At 36.4% G+C, this 15,383-nt stretch overlaps 1 protein-coding gene and 1 non-coding gene across 5 annotated transcripts in view; one reads left to right on the forward strand and one right to left on the reverse strand.

Annotated features, from left to right (window-relative positions):
- The window catches only part of Slain2 (SLAIN motif family member 2), an 84,128-nt gene that overhangs the window by 15,623 nt on the left and 53,122 nt on the right, over positions 1–15,383 (forward strand). The gene's annotated exons all lie outside the window — the stretch shown is intronic.
- On the reverse strand, positions 4,231–4,366 carry LOC111757364 (small nucleolar RNA U109). Its single transcript, XR_002791733.1, has one exon. It is a non-coding gene; the product is annotated as a small nucleolar RNA U109 (small nucleolar RNA).

Genomic DNA, 15,383 nt, shown 5'->3' on the forward strand with positions numbered 1-15,383 from the left:
TATTTTGTCTTTTCCTTTCCTTTCATGCAAGAAAAAATTCTAGAGTGATTCTTGGTAGCATTTGGACCTAGAGAAGAATGCTGTCGTTCAATAAGATCATCAAATGAAATGTCATCTTTTTCTTCATTCTTTTTACTTTTTTTCAACACAAATCCAGGAGGAAATGCATGATGATACTACAGTTATCACCCCCCCCAACATCCAAAACCAGCTGTAGTTGTTATTTTCAATAACTGTAAGGAAATGCTTACAGACTCTTGGAATATTTTTTATTTATTTCCACTTCACTGTGCTGCATGTTCACTATTTTGAGCTTTTTCTCATCACAATTATCCATTATATCTTTTTCAAGTTCTTTATCTTTTGCATAATGTAAACACTTTGGTTTTTCAGTTTTTCTCCAAAGTCAGGTCATGAGAGAACTTGCACTTACCTCCTTTAGTACAGTCCTAACGCAAAGAAAACATACACCATGGACTTTGGAGGTGCACCTGTACTTATTTTTGGAAGAGCAGCTACAGGTTTGAACAGTCTGTTTAGCTCCTACAGTCATCTTTCTTCAGTTTCTTTTCATTGACATTGTACTATCTGACATGTATTTTAACTTGAATGACAGGATTGATAAACCTCTGTTGCTTTGCTCCTCCTTTCTTATTTAGATTGAAAGGTTTGTCTTCGATAATCTTCCTTTTATGTTCTGTCTTTCTGCTCATCCTGGTCTGAGACATTGCAGGAGAGAGGTGTCATAGGCCAGCCTTAAGGATAGATGAGGGCCATGCCTTTGGGGAATTTGGCACATCAAAAGGAGGAGGAACTGTGTTAATTTTTAATAGCAAAATCGAAGTTATAAAAGCATATAGTATTTAATACTATCAGTAATTTACAAGTTCTTATTTTGCCTGTTTCATGTACTCAAAATTATGTCCTTTGGGTTTTTTTACTTTAGAGTGTAAATTATGGAGAAAGTGAACACGTTTAAGAGCAAACTTTTTAAGAGGAAAACTCTGAAATATGTTTTTAAATTGGGAGTGGCCAAAAAAAAGTTTGATCTAGAAAAGCCTTAAGTTCTAAAATAAAACAGTATGTGTGTGTGTGTGTGTGTGTGTGTGTGTGTGTCTGTCTGTCTGTCTGTCTGTCTGTCTGTCTGTCTGTGTGAGACAGGGTCTCTCTGTGCAGTTCATGCTGGCCTTGAGCTCACTTTGTAGCCCAGGCTGGCCTCAAACTCACAACCATCCTCTTGCATCAGCCTCCTAAGTGCTGGGATTACAGGTGTGAGCCACTATACGCAGCTTAAAATTGAACTTTTAAAAAGGGTATTGAAGGACTATAGGGAAAAAAGAAAAAACAGTGTATTTCCTGAAAATGTAAAGAATAACAGAACCAGGGGCTGGGGATTTAGCTCAGCGGCATAAGCGCCTCCCTGCAGGCAGTCGTGAGTTCGATTCCTGGTACCGATAAAAAGGAAAAAGACCAAAAAAAAAAAAAAAAAAAGAATAACGGAACCAAGATAACATAGTACTACAGTATCCTGTATAAAATTAGTGACAATATGTGGAAACATAAGATGAGGCAGGCAGTATTTAGTTAAAAATTAGACATTTAGAAATGGAAATATAGCTAAATGGAGAGTGCCTGCTTAGCATAACAAGACCCCTGGGTTTGAGTCCCAGCACTAGCAAAAACAAAAAACAAGGATGAATCAAACCATCTCCCATTTGTATAGTTTGCTGGAAGGAAACCTCTCTCACACATAGACCCCCACTCTATTCAAGAGCTTCTGCTTATCTCCCTCTGAGAGAATCAGAAAGCACGCCATCATATGTGCTTATTTGAGGGTTGCTTTGTGTGAAAAATGTGGATCAGAGGCAGAGATAGGCAGGTTGAGTTTTCAGTTTCATTGATTGATATTGGTTAATTTAAGATTTTTATATCTTTTTGATTCAGCTTTGATAATCCATATATATCTAGATATCTGTCCATATCTTCTATATTTTTCATCTTATCAGAATACAAGTTTTCAAAATAGATATAGGTGATCTGGATTTCTGCAGGATCTGGTTGTGATCTCACCCTTTTCATTCCTAATTGTGTAGATTTGAAACCCCCTCCCCCCTTTTTTGATAAGATTGGCTAAGGATTTGTCAATCTTATTTAATCTTTCAAAGAATCAACTCTTTGATTCATTGATTTTCTTTTGTAGTGATTTTGTTTTTTAGTATCCAGTGCATTGACTTTTGCTCTGATCTTCATAATTTCTTCCCTTATACAAGCTTTTGGCTTAGTCTGCTCTTTTTCTAGAAGTTTGAGGTTCACCATTAAGTTGTTTATATACAGTCGTGAGTTTGAGCCCTGGTACTGATAAAAACGAAAAAGACCAAAAAAAAAAAAAAAAAAGTTGTTTATATGTGCTTGCTCTGTTTTCCTGATATGGGTATTTACTGCTGTAAATTTCCCCCTTAAGACTGCTCTCATTTTGTCCCACAAGTTCTGGTATGTTGTATTGTTGTTACCATTTAACTGTAAAAACTGTCTAATTTCTTCATTAACTTCATCTGTGACTCATTGGTGGTTCAGTAGGGTGCTATTTAATTTCCATGTATTTATGACATTCTTGTGATTTCTTTGGCCATGGAGTTCCAGTTTCATTGCACTGTGGTCTGATAGTATGCATGGGATAATTTCAGTTCCTTTGCATTTACTTAAGCATGTTCTGTGCCAGTATATGGTCTTATTTTGGAGAACATCCTATGTGCAGTTGAGAAGAATGTGTATTCTGATGTTGTGGGGTAGAACACTATAGACATCTACAAAGTCCATTTGTTTAAAAGTTAGATTTAATTCAAATATTTCATTGTTGATTTTTTTGTCTAGTTGATATGTCTTTTTTGTGACGGTGAGGTATTGAGGTCTCCCAATACAATTGTATTAGGACTTGATTTTTCATGTCTGTTAGTAATTGGGTACACTGGTATTTATTGCATATATATTTATGATTGTTTTCTCTTCTGCTTGGATTGTTCCCTTTACAAGGATATAGTAACCTTCAGTCTTAGCTTGAAGTTCACTTTGTCTGCAAATAGAATAGCTACCCGCTTCCTTTTTTCTGGGTTCCTGTCACATGCAATATTGTTTTCCATCCTTTGACTTTCAGTCTGTGAATTTCTTTTTTCTTTTCTTTTTTTTTTTTTTTGTACCAGGGATGCAACTCACAACCTTGCGTTTGCCAGGCAGGCGCTTACGCTGCTGAGCTAAATCCCAGGCCTGAATTTCTTTTTAATTAAATGTGTTTCTTGTGTGCAGCATATTGTTGGATCTTGCTTCTTGATCCATTCTGCCAGTCTGTGTCTTTTGTCTGATGAATTGAGACCATTAAAATTGATAGTTGTAACTGATAGGTTTTTTTCTTTTTTTAACTGATAGGTTTTGACTTAGCCTTATTATGTTATTGTCTTGTTTTTGGCTCTCTTTTTTTCCCCCTTCCCTGTAATTGTTTGTCTTTCCTGGTGGATTCCTTTTATTGGGATTCATGGAGCATTATCTCTTTCTAGAACGCCCTTCAGAACATTTGGGAGTGTTGGTTTGGTGGTCATAAATTTCCTTGATATTCTTTGTCATGGAAGTATCTTATTTCTCCATTTTTTTTTTTTTTTTGTCTTTTTCATTTTTATCGGTACCAGGGATCGAACTCACGACTGCCTGCTTGCAAGGCAGGCGCTTATGCTGCTGAGCTAAATCCCCAGTCCCTCTCCATCAATTTTGAATGATAGTTTTGCATAGTACATCAGTTGGGGTTGAAAGTTGTTTTCCTTTAGAACTTGAAGTACTTTGCCCTAAGCTCTCCTTGGCTTGAGAATTTGTGCTGAGAAGCCGGCTGAGATTCTGATGGGCTTCCTTTATAGGTGATTTGTTTCTTTGCCCTGACAGCCTTTAAGATTTTATTCTTGTGTTGAATTTCAGGAATCTTGAGTATGGTATGCCTGGCTGTAGATATTTTTTTTTAATCATGCCTAATCGGAGTTCTGTATGACTTATCTATCTGTATATTAAATTCTTTTCTCTACCAGAAAAGTTTTCTGCCATGGTATCTATGAACATGTATTTTATCATTTGTGGTATCTCCTGCTTTTTCATTGACTCCAGTAAATTTTAAGTTATTATTCTTTGTCTCATCTAGTACTGCTGGATTTATTTCTCATGGTCTCTTGCCTTTTTTTTTTTTTTTTTTTTTTTTAATGTAGGAGAACTATACTACCACTCAACCTCTACTGAAAGGTTGGCAGCCCTGAGAACTCCTTTATTCATGTAGCATGTTACGGATGCATTTCTACTCCCAAAGCAAGGAGGGGCAGACACGTCCAACATGCAAGTCCCTTGCTATTTTTGAGAAATATTTCTTTTCCTCATGGCTAGCTGCAAGCCTGTCTTTAGTATCTGAGATCCAGTACTCACATTGGCCTAATCTGCTTCAAATACTTTCAGTGGAGTTTTTATTCTTCTGGATATCTGCTTGAATCTGCTTCATGGATTCCATTTCTTTCTTAGGTGAACTTTCATAATTTTCTTAAGCTTGTCTGTTTTGTCTGTGTCTGCTCATGGTGTGTATTTTGGTAATCTATGTGGTTATCTGAGAAATTATTTCTGACTTCATTTTTTCCAGAGCTTTACTCAGTTGCTTTATTCTTCAGAGAGACCTGGAAGAGGACTTTTGGATTGTTTCATCTTATTGCCTTCTGAGTTGGCCTTTGGTGAACCAGATATCTGGGGCTGCATCTTATTTGTCTACTCATTTCTTTTCTTTTTTAGTTTAACTCCTGGGTTGATGTAGTGTGTGCTTTATTGGTGGTATTTAGAATTCTTAAGTGATGATTACTTCTCTGAGATATCTTCAGGTATAGGTGGTTTTTAGGTTTTGAGTTTTCAGTTTGTTGAAAAGGAAAAGTTGTTGCTTGTTTGGCCTAGTCCCTGGTTCTTTGGCACTGTTCCACAGTATTTTCTGTGACCCTTAGTCCATCTCAGTCATGAGATACTAGGACCAATAGCTGTTTAGAACAATTATATCAGTTTTGACTAGAGTGAGGGCAACAGTATCACATACAGCCTAAAAAAATGACAAACTGAGTTAACCCTAAATTTGCCAATTTGTAGACCTCTGAGTATATTTGTTCAAAATTTTGATTCAGTTCTAATAATTCATTGGGGTTTTTTTGTTTTTTTTTTTTTGTCTAGTTGATCTGTTTATGACAGTGGGATATACCATTACTGTTGTATTAGTGCTTAATTCATATTTTCATGTCTATTAATATTTGTTTTATATAGTTGGGTGTACTGATATTTGGTGCATATATATTTATGACTGTTACTTCTTACTCTTGGATTGTTCCCTTTGTAAAGGGATAATGACCTTTCTTGTCTCTCTCAATTAGTCTTGGCTTGAAATCCTGTTTGCAAATAGAAAGCTACCCCTGCTTTTTTCTGAGTTCCTGTCACATGGAGTGTTATTTTTCATCCTTCAACTTTGTCTATCAATTTTTTTTTAATTAAATGTGTTTCTTTTATGTAGTATATTGTTGGATCTTGCTTCTTGATCCATTCTACTAGTCTCTCTCTATTGAGACCATTAACATTGATGGTTATAACTGGTATGTAATGACTTATTCTTGTCATGTTATTTTCCTGTTGTTGACCGCCCCCCACCGTGTTTAATTCTCTCTGTCTCTCTCTCTCTCTTTTTTGGTACCAGGGATCGAACTCATGAACTTGTGCTTGCCAGGCAGGTGCTTATGCCGCTGAGCTAAATCCCTGGCCCCTCTCCATGTTTAATTCTTTGGCCTTGCATGGTGAATTCCTTGTGTTGGGGTTCATGGAGTTGTAATTCTTGTTATGTCCTTCTAGAATGTCCTTCAGAAGATTTTGGAGTGTTAGTTTAATGTTAATAAATTTCCTCAGCTGTTCTTTATCATGGAAGTACCTTATTTCTCCATCAATGCTGTTAGTTGGTTTTGCAGGGTACATGTATCTGAGTGGGAGGTTGTTCTGTTTAGGGCTTGAAAAATTTTAAATTTTTTTTATTTTGTTATTTTAAAGAGGGTAAAATTAAACATAACAATAGAACAAAACAGATCATAAGAAAACAATTTAAGAAACATTTCAAAACAAGACGACTGGAGATCTTCACTGTCTATCATATTGTCTTTTGTTTTCTTCCAAATAGTTGTCCATATCTTCACACACAATGAATTCATACTGAACAAAATAATATTAAACTGATCAGAAAAGGATGATGAAGGCATTTCAGGTCTTCACGACCAGACAATAAGGAAGTCAACAATGGCTGCCATAATGTTTCTCATTCTCCAAAATAGCTGTCCATATCTTTATGTATGTTGAAATTAAACAAAAGGGAACAAACTAGTATCATTCTGAACAGAGAATAATAGTATTGCTAGATTTTGTATCATGCTACGGAATTAGCACTGGGTATCTTTGTGTCTCTTTTTCTTCAGAGTATCTGTTCATTATGTTTTACATTATATAATCAATTCTTGTAAACTGTTTACAAGTTCTACACATGCATGAGTGTCTACGTGTACACCTATCCTTTCTGTATTAGAGGGAAAAACAAAATGAGACAACAAAACAAATTCCTAGAAAAACATGAAATGAAAAAGACATATAAAACCACAATACTAGGTGATCTACAGTAGTTACTGTGATGTCTTTTGTTATTTTCTTTTCTTTTCTTTTTGTCGCTACCGGGGATCGAACTCATGACTGCCTGCTTGCAAGGCAGGTGCTTGTGCCGCTGAGCTAAATCCTCAGCCCTTCTTTTGTTATTTTCAATAGAATTGTCTATATCATCAGGCATAGTATAATTGAACATAGCAGTACCTAGCAATGTTAATAAAAGCATAACATTGGAGACATTATAGGACTTCAAAAGCAGTTAATAATCAAACCGGAATTGGTATCCTATTGAATCTTGTCGTCTTTAGAGTAGTTTCCTCTACTGATACTATGAAGCATACCAGATTTGAATAAAATCAGTCAAGACAAAACAGTGATCTAACAAACCAGATTCCAATAAGATCAGTTATAGTAAGAAGTGTAAGTAATACAGGGCTTCAGGTTAAGTTACTAGGAAATTAAAGATGGTCACTATAGTATATCCTGCTGTTTTAGGGATAGCTGTCTGTGCCCTAAATCTAGTACGAGTAGACAGACTGGAATAGAATAAAATCAAGCTAGGCCGGGCGTGGTGGCTCACGTCTGTAATCCCAGCACTGGGAGGCTGAGGCCAGAGGATCATTGCAAGTTCGAGACCAGCCTGGGCTACAAAGTGAGCTCAAGGCCAGCCTGAACTACATAGTGAGACCCTGTCTCAAAAAGACAAAACAAACAAACAAAAAAAAAGAATAAAATCAAGCTAAATAGAGCGATAAGAATAATGTGGCTTTTAAATCCTGATACACTAATAACAGTGTCCTCTGCCTTCCTTTTTTAGACACTTCCTCCCCTTTCCCTTTCTCAGGGTGCTTTGTACAGTTTGGGTCCCACTAACTCCTTTAGTTTTTAGATTAGGGGGCAACCTGCTCTCTACCTAATTGTTTATGAACCTTTTTACCCCTGAGCTTGATCTCGAGATGTATTCCTTTACCTACGAAAGTAGGGCTTGAAATACTTAACTCCAAGCTGTGTTTTACTTGACAGCTGGGTTGAGAAGTCAGCTGTGATTTTTATTGGTTTTCCGTTACAGATAATTCATTTCTTTTCCCTAAAAGCTTTCAATATTAAGTTCTTGTGTTGAATTTCTGGAATCTTGACTATTATGACATGCTTTGCTGTAGTGCTTTTTTTTTTTTTTTTTTTTTTTTTTTTTTTTTTGGATCATGGCTAATTGGAGTTCTGTATTCCCCACTTACCTGTATGCCAGATTCTTTGTTTCTGTTTGGGAAATTTTCTGCAATGACTTCTGTAAATAGGTTTTTTAATGTCATATGTGCTACCTCCTGCTTTTTCATTGACTCCAATCAATCTTATATTTTTCTTCCTGGCATCATCTAGCAGCTGCTGGGTTGATTTCTTATGGTTCCTACTATTTTTAAGAAACCTTTTTTATGAGAAGTAACCACAATCCTGTCTTCTATATTTGAAATTCTGTCTTTACATTGGCTTATTGTGCTGTGTATACTTCCAGTGGAATTTTTAATCTCCTGGATATCTGTTTTATGAATTTCATTCCTTGCCTATGTCAGGCATTTATGGTTTCCATCATTTTCCTAAGCCTCCTCAGTTTGTTCTTTATCTTATCTGCTTTAAAGTCACTAAGTATGTCTTTCATTATGGTTACTATCTCTGTAGCTATCTGAGAAATTATTTCTGATTTGAGTTTTTTCTAGGTCCTTGTTCACCTGTGTTGTTATTTCCACTATTAGCTCATTAGAAAGTCCAGGTGGATGGCTTTGGGGTTGTTTCACCTCATTGCCTCCAGGTTTGCTTTAGTAACTTGGAAGTCTGGGATTACATCTTGTTTAAGTCTCTTTTTTTCTTTTTTTTTAGTTTAATCCTGAGTTGATGTTTATAAATTATTTATGGCAAGTAGCTTTATCACTAATATTTAGAACTGTTAGGAAATGACTACTTCTCAGAGATGTCTTCCCCGTATAGTTGGCCTTTTGGTTTTGAGTCTGTGCAAGACCCTACCACTTCATTTTGTGTGTGTGTGTGTGCGTGCGTGCTGGGGATTGAACTCGCAACCTCACGCTTGCTAGGCAGGCCTTTAATGCCACTGAGCTCAATCCTGGCCCTAGTTCTTCATTTTACTGGGGATGAGAAATTGTTGCCTATGTGGCACAGCCCCTGGTTCTTTGGCATTGGCCCATAGTAGTTTCTATGACCCTCAAGCAATCTCAGTCTTGGTATACCAGGAAGAACAACTAATTAGAACAGTTATGTCACTTTGACTAACGTGGGTTTAAAGGCATCAAACACAGCCTAGAAAATGGCAAACTGGTAACTATTAATATACCACATTTAACCATATGAACTAGATTTGTGTTTATATAACAAAATCTAAAACCAGAAAAATTTTTTTTGTCTTTGAGACAGGGTCTCGCTATGTAGCCCAGGCTGGTCTCAGCCTCAGCCTCCCGAGTGCTGGGATTACAGGCGTGAGCCACTATGCCCGGGTTTAAAACCAGAAAATTGTATGCAGTAAATAAGCCCTCAATATGGTGATTTTACTCATAGGGGACTAGATTTAAAAGGGATGAGGGAGACAAAATAGAGAACTAGAAGAAGAGGAGGAAGAGGTTAGAAGCAAGGGTGGAAGATTATGCAAACTTTAGAAACTGGTGAAGAAGAGGAGAAAGAGAAGGAAGAAATAAAAATGAGCAGAGCAACAACAACAACCAAAAAGCCCTAGAAACTTTGTTTATACTCATTTATAAAAACAAACAGGAGAGAACAAAAGGAAGGAGAGAAAAGGAAAAGAAAAAAAAAGAATGTCCGCTTCAAGTCATGTCTCCACTGTCACTGATAGAAACTGTGGGCAGACAGTTATGAGTTGAATACTACCAGCAGGAAGCCTATACCTTTATTTCCATTGAGGTTCAGGGTAGTTTTTGACTGTGAGGCTGGAACTAGATTTATTTAGCCTACAACAGTATGTGCACCTCTGCTGGCTTACACTTGGCTCCTTCAGACAGCCTGCAGCTGCCCTGAGTTCTAAGCTCAGTTGGACCCCTTCCAAGGTGGCTTCCAGCCTATCATTCTCACTTGGGGGATGACTGAACCAAAGAACTCACCAACCACTGAAATCTACAGTAACATTCTACTGTTTCTCCTTGGAGTTCTCTGGGGTCACCAGCAGTCACTGTGGTCTGTAGGTTCAAGTCAGTCTTCTCATGCAGGCATGTCTGGACTCAAGGAGAAAGCACCACCTCTTTCTATGTTGAGGTCTTTCTCTTCAGTCTCCCTGGGGGCTTCAATTTGCACTTCAGCTCTTTGCTGGGTCCTGGGGACCTACTTCCTACTTCTCTTCCCCGAGTTGCTATATTCCAGTGTCTGGACACCACATCTTGGAGAGGATCTTTTTCTGGGGCTCACCACTCTACCCTAAATGTTGTCTTTTAGTCAGCTAGTCTGTCATTCACTGGAATAAACTATCTAACGCCAGCAGCTTAGTTTATTTTGGCTTGAGTTTCCAGTCCATAGTTGACAAGAGCCAAGTAACATCATAAAATGCACTATGATCAATCTGTAAGTGCAGTAAGTATTTGCTGTATATATGAACTGAAGATGTTTTTCTTCATTTGAGTTTTGATCTTTGGATGTAATAATGGAATTGATTATAGTTTTATGGTAATCTCATAAGGCAAGCCTTACGAGAAGATAGCAAGAAACACTGAGGCTGTTTAGAATGATTAATATGTTGACAGCTTTAACTCAGGAACTTTTGATGACTTTTTTTTTTTTTTTTTTTTTTTTTTTGGTCTTTTTCCTTTTTATCGGTACCAGGGATCGAACTCACGACTGCCTGCTTGCAAGGCAGGTGCTTATGCTGCTGAGCTAAATCCCCAGCCCCCTCCCCCTTTTTTGTACCAGCAATTGAACTCACAACCTCACAGTTGCCAAGCAAGTGCTTATGCCGCTGAGCTATATCCCCACCCCAAAATAGCAAGTGGCATCCCTGGGTGAGAATAACTTCCTTTTTAGAAATGATATTAGGCAATAAAATGTGATTGTTGAAGAGCACACACATGCTCTGGAGCGATCTTGGTTTTGCCATTTAATCACTGTGCCACCTTGACAAATTACTTAGTTCAGTGTCTTGGTGGCTTCTTCTTAAAAAGCCAAAAGATTGTAGGGTTTTGGGGATTTAGCTTAGTAGTACAGCACTTGCCTGGAAAGTGTGAGGTCCTGAGCTTGATCCGGTACCCCCCAAAATGGAGATTGTGTAGTTCCTATCTCATAGGTCTGTTATAAAGACTGAAAGAGTATGACAGGGAAGGGCATACAATAAACAATTGCTAAAATGTAAATATTAGTACCAATTATTGTTACCACATTAACTCAGAAAAACTTATTAAATCAGTATAAAGCAGTGTGTTCTACTGCTTTGGAATTATGGAACTGAGTCAAGTTGTGGGTAAACCCCATAATATTAATGAAATTTGATTTTAAAACTATAAAAATAAAAACAAAATTATTATAATCTTTCTTTGTTCTTTCTTTGGTATTTTTCTCTGTGTTCGTACTGTGGTGTAAACATTGTCATCCTGGTTTTTAGCCAGTGTTAATTCTGTTGCAAATATTTGACATCTATAAATGTCTGCATTGGGGATTATGTATCAAACCTAAGAGATAGAATCTCTGTTTTTTTGCTTTTAATGTGCCAGTAAATAGGTAGAGAGCCATGATTTTCAAGTATTAAAGTCTAATTTTTTTCTTGGCCTATGAAAAATTTCCACAGCAATATCAAATTTATTTCAACAACAGTTTTAATGTAATTGAAATTTCTACCTTAAATAAAAGTTAAATCTTTGTTTTCCTTAGTTTCAGTAGCCTATTTTGGCAGACTCCAATATGAAAAGTTATTACTATAGTTATCATAAATTTACCCAGGTAACCACAGTCTTATTTCTTATTTCCATCTTTTCATTATGTCTGCCATGTGTATATGCTCCATGTATATACTCCAAAATGTGAAAGTGCATGCCTATACTCTAAAATGTAAGTAACTTTGAGGCTTAGTTTTGGTAAGGGAAAAGTTGTTGCTACTAACTACATTTGTTGCACACTTGTAACTGATTGAGTGATTTGTATTCAATCTAGAGCAGTGCAGAGTATTAAAGAGAGGAGGCAAGTAGATTAAAAAAGAGTTTAATGGGAGAGGGGCACAGAGGAGTCACCACAGAGAAGATTGTGGCGGCTGTCCTGCAAACAAAGGCCAGGTTCTGCCTCATGGAAGCTCTGATGTAGGGCTCTGGGAACTGATGGAGCGGATTTATTTTGTGAGAGTGCAGGGAATTGGGTAAACCTTTGAAGCTTCTGGGAAGAAGGAGGTATGCACTATCAGGGCACAGCTTTGAACCCTTGCCATGATGATTGTGCTGGGGGCGGGGTGGGCGCACCTAACACTAACAATAATAACTGAAAGTTGTTACATTAAAAAAAAATTATATTCTTAGTTGTTTTTATCACTATATTATATGCTATATTATAGATGTGTGTGACATGAGCCAAAATGTGATTATTTCATATCATTCATATTCTTAATTATATTTCTAATAATTCTCAGTGTTTAATAGCATTCATAAATTACATTTAGTAATGCTTATCTCCTTTGTACTAATTATTTTTGGCAAACACTTCATGTCACAGTTACTTTTCTCTCATTGTTGAGACAAAATACCTGGCGCCTAAAATTAAGAAAGAAAAGTTTATTTAGCTCACAATTTTTGGAGGTTTCAGTCCATAATTAGCTGGCTGCAAGGCAGGGTGGCATGGCAGAGGGGTAACAGAAGACAATAAAAGAAACAAGAGCAAAAGGGGGAAGGCAAGCCTCTTTTTCTCCCTTACACTTTATGCAGGCTTCTCACCCTAGGATGGGTATAGCACTCACACCCCAATCCCAAGGCTAGACAATAAACCAATCACAAACTAGATCCAGCTGCCCCCATGATCACATGAGGCTTTGGGGTCTATCCAGACATAAACCATAACACTCCATCACTGAACGTCATCCTCAGCCCTTGTACTAATTATTCTAATGCACGAGTATCCAACTTTTTGGTTTGCCTGGGCCACATCAAATGAAGCCGAATTATCTTTGACTTTATATAAAATTTATAATATAATTAATGTACATAAGTAACAAAAATTCCTTTATTTTCCTTTTGTTTTTTTTTTTTTTTTTTTTTTTTTTGGTCTTTTTCATTTTTATCGGTACCAGGGATCGAACTCACGACCGCCTGCTTGCAAGGCAGATGCTTATGCCACTGAGCTAAATCCCCAGACCCAAGTTCCTTTATTTTAAAGTGCTTTTATTTTAACGTTTTAAAACTGGCAACATAAATTAATGACGTATTTGATTTTGTTTTTGTGAAACTGATTTATTGTCTGGTTCAGTGGAAGGAGTTGCAGTTCTTACTGAGTACTCAAAGTACCTGTCAGAAATTTTTGGTCTCTTTTTTTTTTTTCCGTTTTTGTTTTTTATCGGTACCAGGGATCGAACTCACAACTGCCTGCTTGCAAGGCAGGCGCTTATGCCGCTGAGCTAAATCCCCAGACCCCCTGTCAAAATTTTTTAAAATCTGATATTATTCTCCATTTATATCATCCTTACAAAGGACTCATAAATGTACATATTGCCAAAAAGTGATTATTATGAACAAAGCATGATTGTGAAGCAAAGAATATTTTTCTCTGGAAAGAAAAATCATAGTAAAGAGACACTGATTTTTCTATGAGTCAAATGTTTGCTTGCAACTCTATATATTTCTTTTGAAAATTCACTGGTAATGTATTTATGTTGACCAAAAGTGGAGTCTCACAAATACCAGCACACATGTGGGTGTATTGGTAATCACTGTTTTATTTGCTAACTTGCACAATTAATATTTGGTACATGCAAGTTTTGGTTTGCTTGACTCTGTGTAGGATCACAGGAGGCAGAGTGAACACTACTCTGTGCCCCCCCTCCAGCCCATGCATTTTGCCTTTAAGTACCACACACAGCAGTCAGGAAAAATATTGCTAAAATGACATAATAGTGTTAAAGTTTACAGTCTTGTATAGTAGCTACTTTTAGCTTTCCAGAGCTGCAATGCAGGGCAGAAGCAAAGGTCAGATATTCCTATTCTAATGAAAAAAATGATACCTTGAAAGACCAATTTATTTAGAACCAATTTTAACAGTTTTATTGAAATATAATTTTCATATCATAAAGTTCACCATTGTAAAGTATACTGTTTTTTGATATTCAGTGGGTCCCAGTATATTTACAGTTATTAAACCAACACTGTAACTTAGGTTTACAATATTTTCAACATCTGCAATAGAAATCTTGGTAGTAATTTCCATTCCTGTTCTTCCTACTTCCCTGTCCATCCCTAGGCACCTCACTGAATTATTTTTTTCCTCATAGAGTTATCTATTCAGACATTCCATATTAATGGTATTATGATATGTGGTGGTTTTTGAGTTTTACTTAGCAAAATGTTTTAGCAAAATATTTTTAAGTGTATTTGTGTTGTAGTGTTTTTATTGCCTATAACACATTTTTAATATGCCTTTTTTTAAAATTAAAATACTCAAAAAATGAGTAAGGTAAATCTCATAGAATGGGAGTTAGGAATAGAATTTCCTTTTTGATAGAGTATGTATAAATGGCCACAAAGATACTTAAAAACACCTTGCTTCATTAATGTTTCGTTAATGGGGGCACCTAGTATAGTTTTAGGGAGATACTCAAGAACGGTTTTTCTGAAGAATTGTGGTTTAGGCTGAGACACAGAAGAAAGTAGAAATGAGCTGAATGAAATGGGGCGGGGAGGCTGAGGGAAGCCGAGGGATTGCTTGTTTCAAGCAAGGGGAACAACATGTACAAGTGACCTAGCAGCAAAGTACTAGGCTCTCCAGGAATAAAAATTCATCCCATATGGCTGTGATTTAGATTTGGGTGGTAGAGGAAAGTGAGAAATGAAGCAAAAAAGTACTATGATAGTTAGATAATCAGGTCTCAAAGCCTGTGGAACCATTTTTGGAAGAAATTGTATCCTAAGAGTGAAAGAAATCTGACAGTTTTAGCAGAGAAGTATTAATAGAGCCAGATTCGGAGAACACTTTGGCTGAAATACATAGAGTAAATTGGAAGGGAGCAAAACCAGAGATTTTCAAATTGAAGAAAAGATTTTTCTTTTTCAAAATTGTCTTGACCGTTTCTTTGTCCGTGGCATTTTCGTATAAATTTTTGAATCAGCTTGTCAATTTCTTTAAAAATACCGCTGAAGTTCTCTATAGATTGTGTTGATCAGTTTGGTAGAATAAATATCTTGACAATAATCTTGAAGTTCAGAGGTATTATGTATCTTTCCTTTAGCAGTCTTTTGTGTATGCAAAAGGACATTGGGAATGGAACCCAGGATACTTAAATGTGAAATCCTTCTACAGTGCTGGGATTACATGTGTGTGCTACCACACCCAGCTATTTGTGTCTTTAATTCCATTAGTAGTGTTTTATAGTTTGCAATATGTGAGTTTTACATATTATTAAATTTTTAAGTATTTTATTTTGTTTAAGATTGTTACAAATAATAAAATTACGTATTTGGAGTATTCATTGATAATATAGAAATATAATTGAGGTTTTGCTTATTTTATAT

This window comes from Cavia porcellus, unplaced genomic scaffold, assembly GCF_034190915.1.
Source record: "Cavia porcellus strain 051 isolate PalLab524CR breed Dunkin Hartley unplaced genomic scaffold, mCavPor4.1 scaffold_30, whole genome shotgun sequence".
Taxonomy (NCBI): Eukaryota; Metazoa; Chordata; class Mammalia; order Rodentia; family Caviidae; genus Cavia; species Cavia porcellus.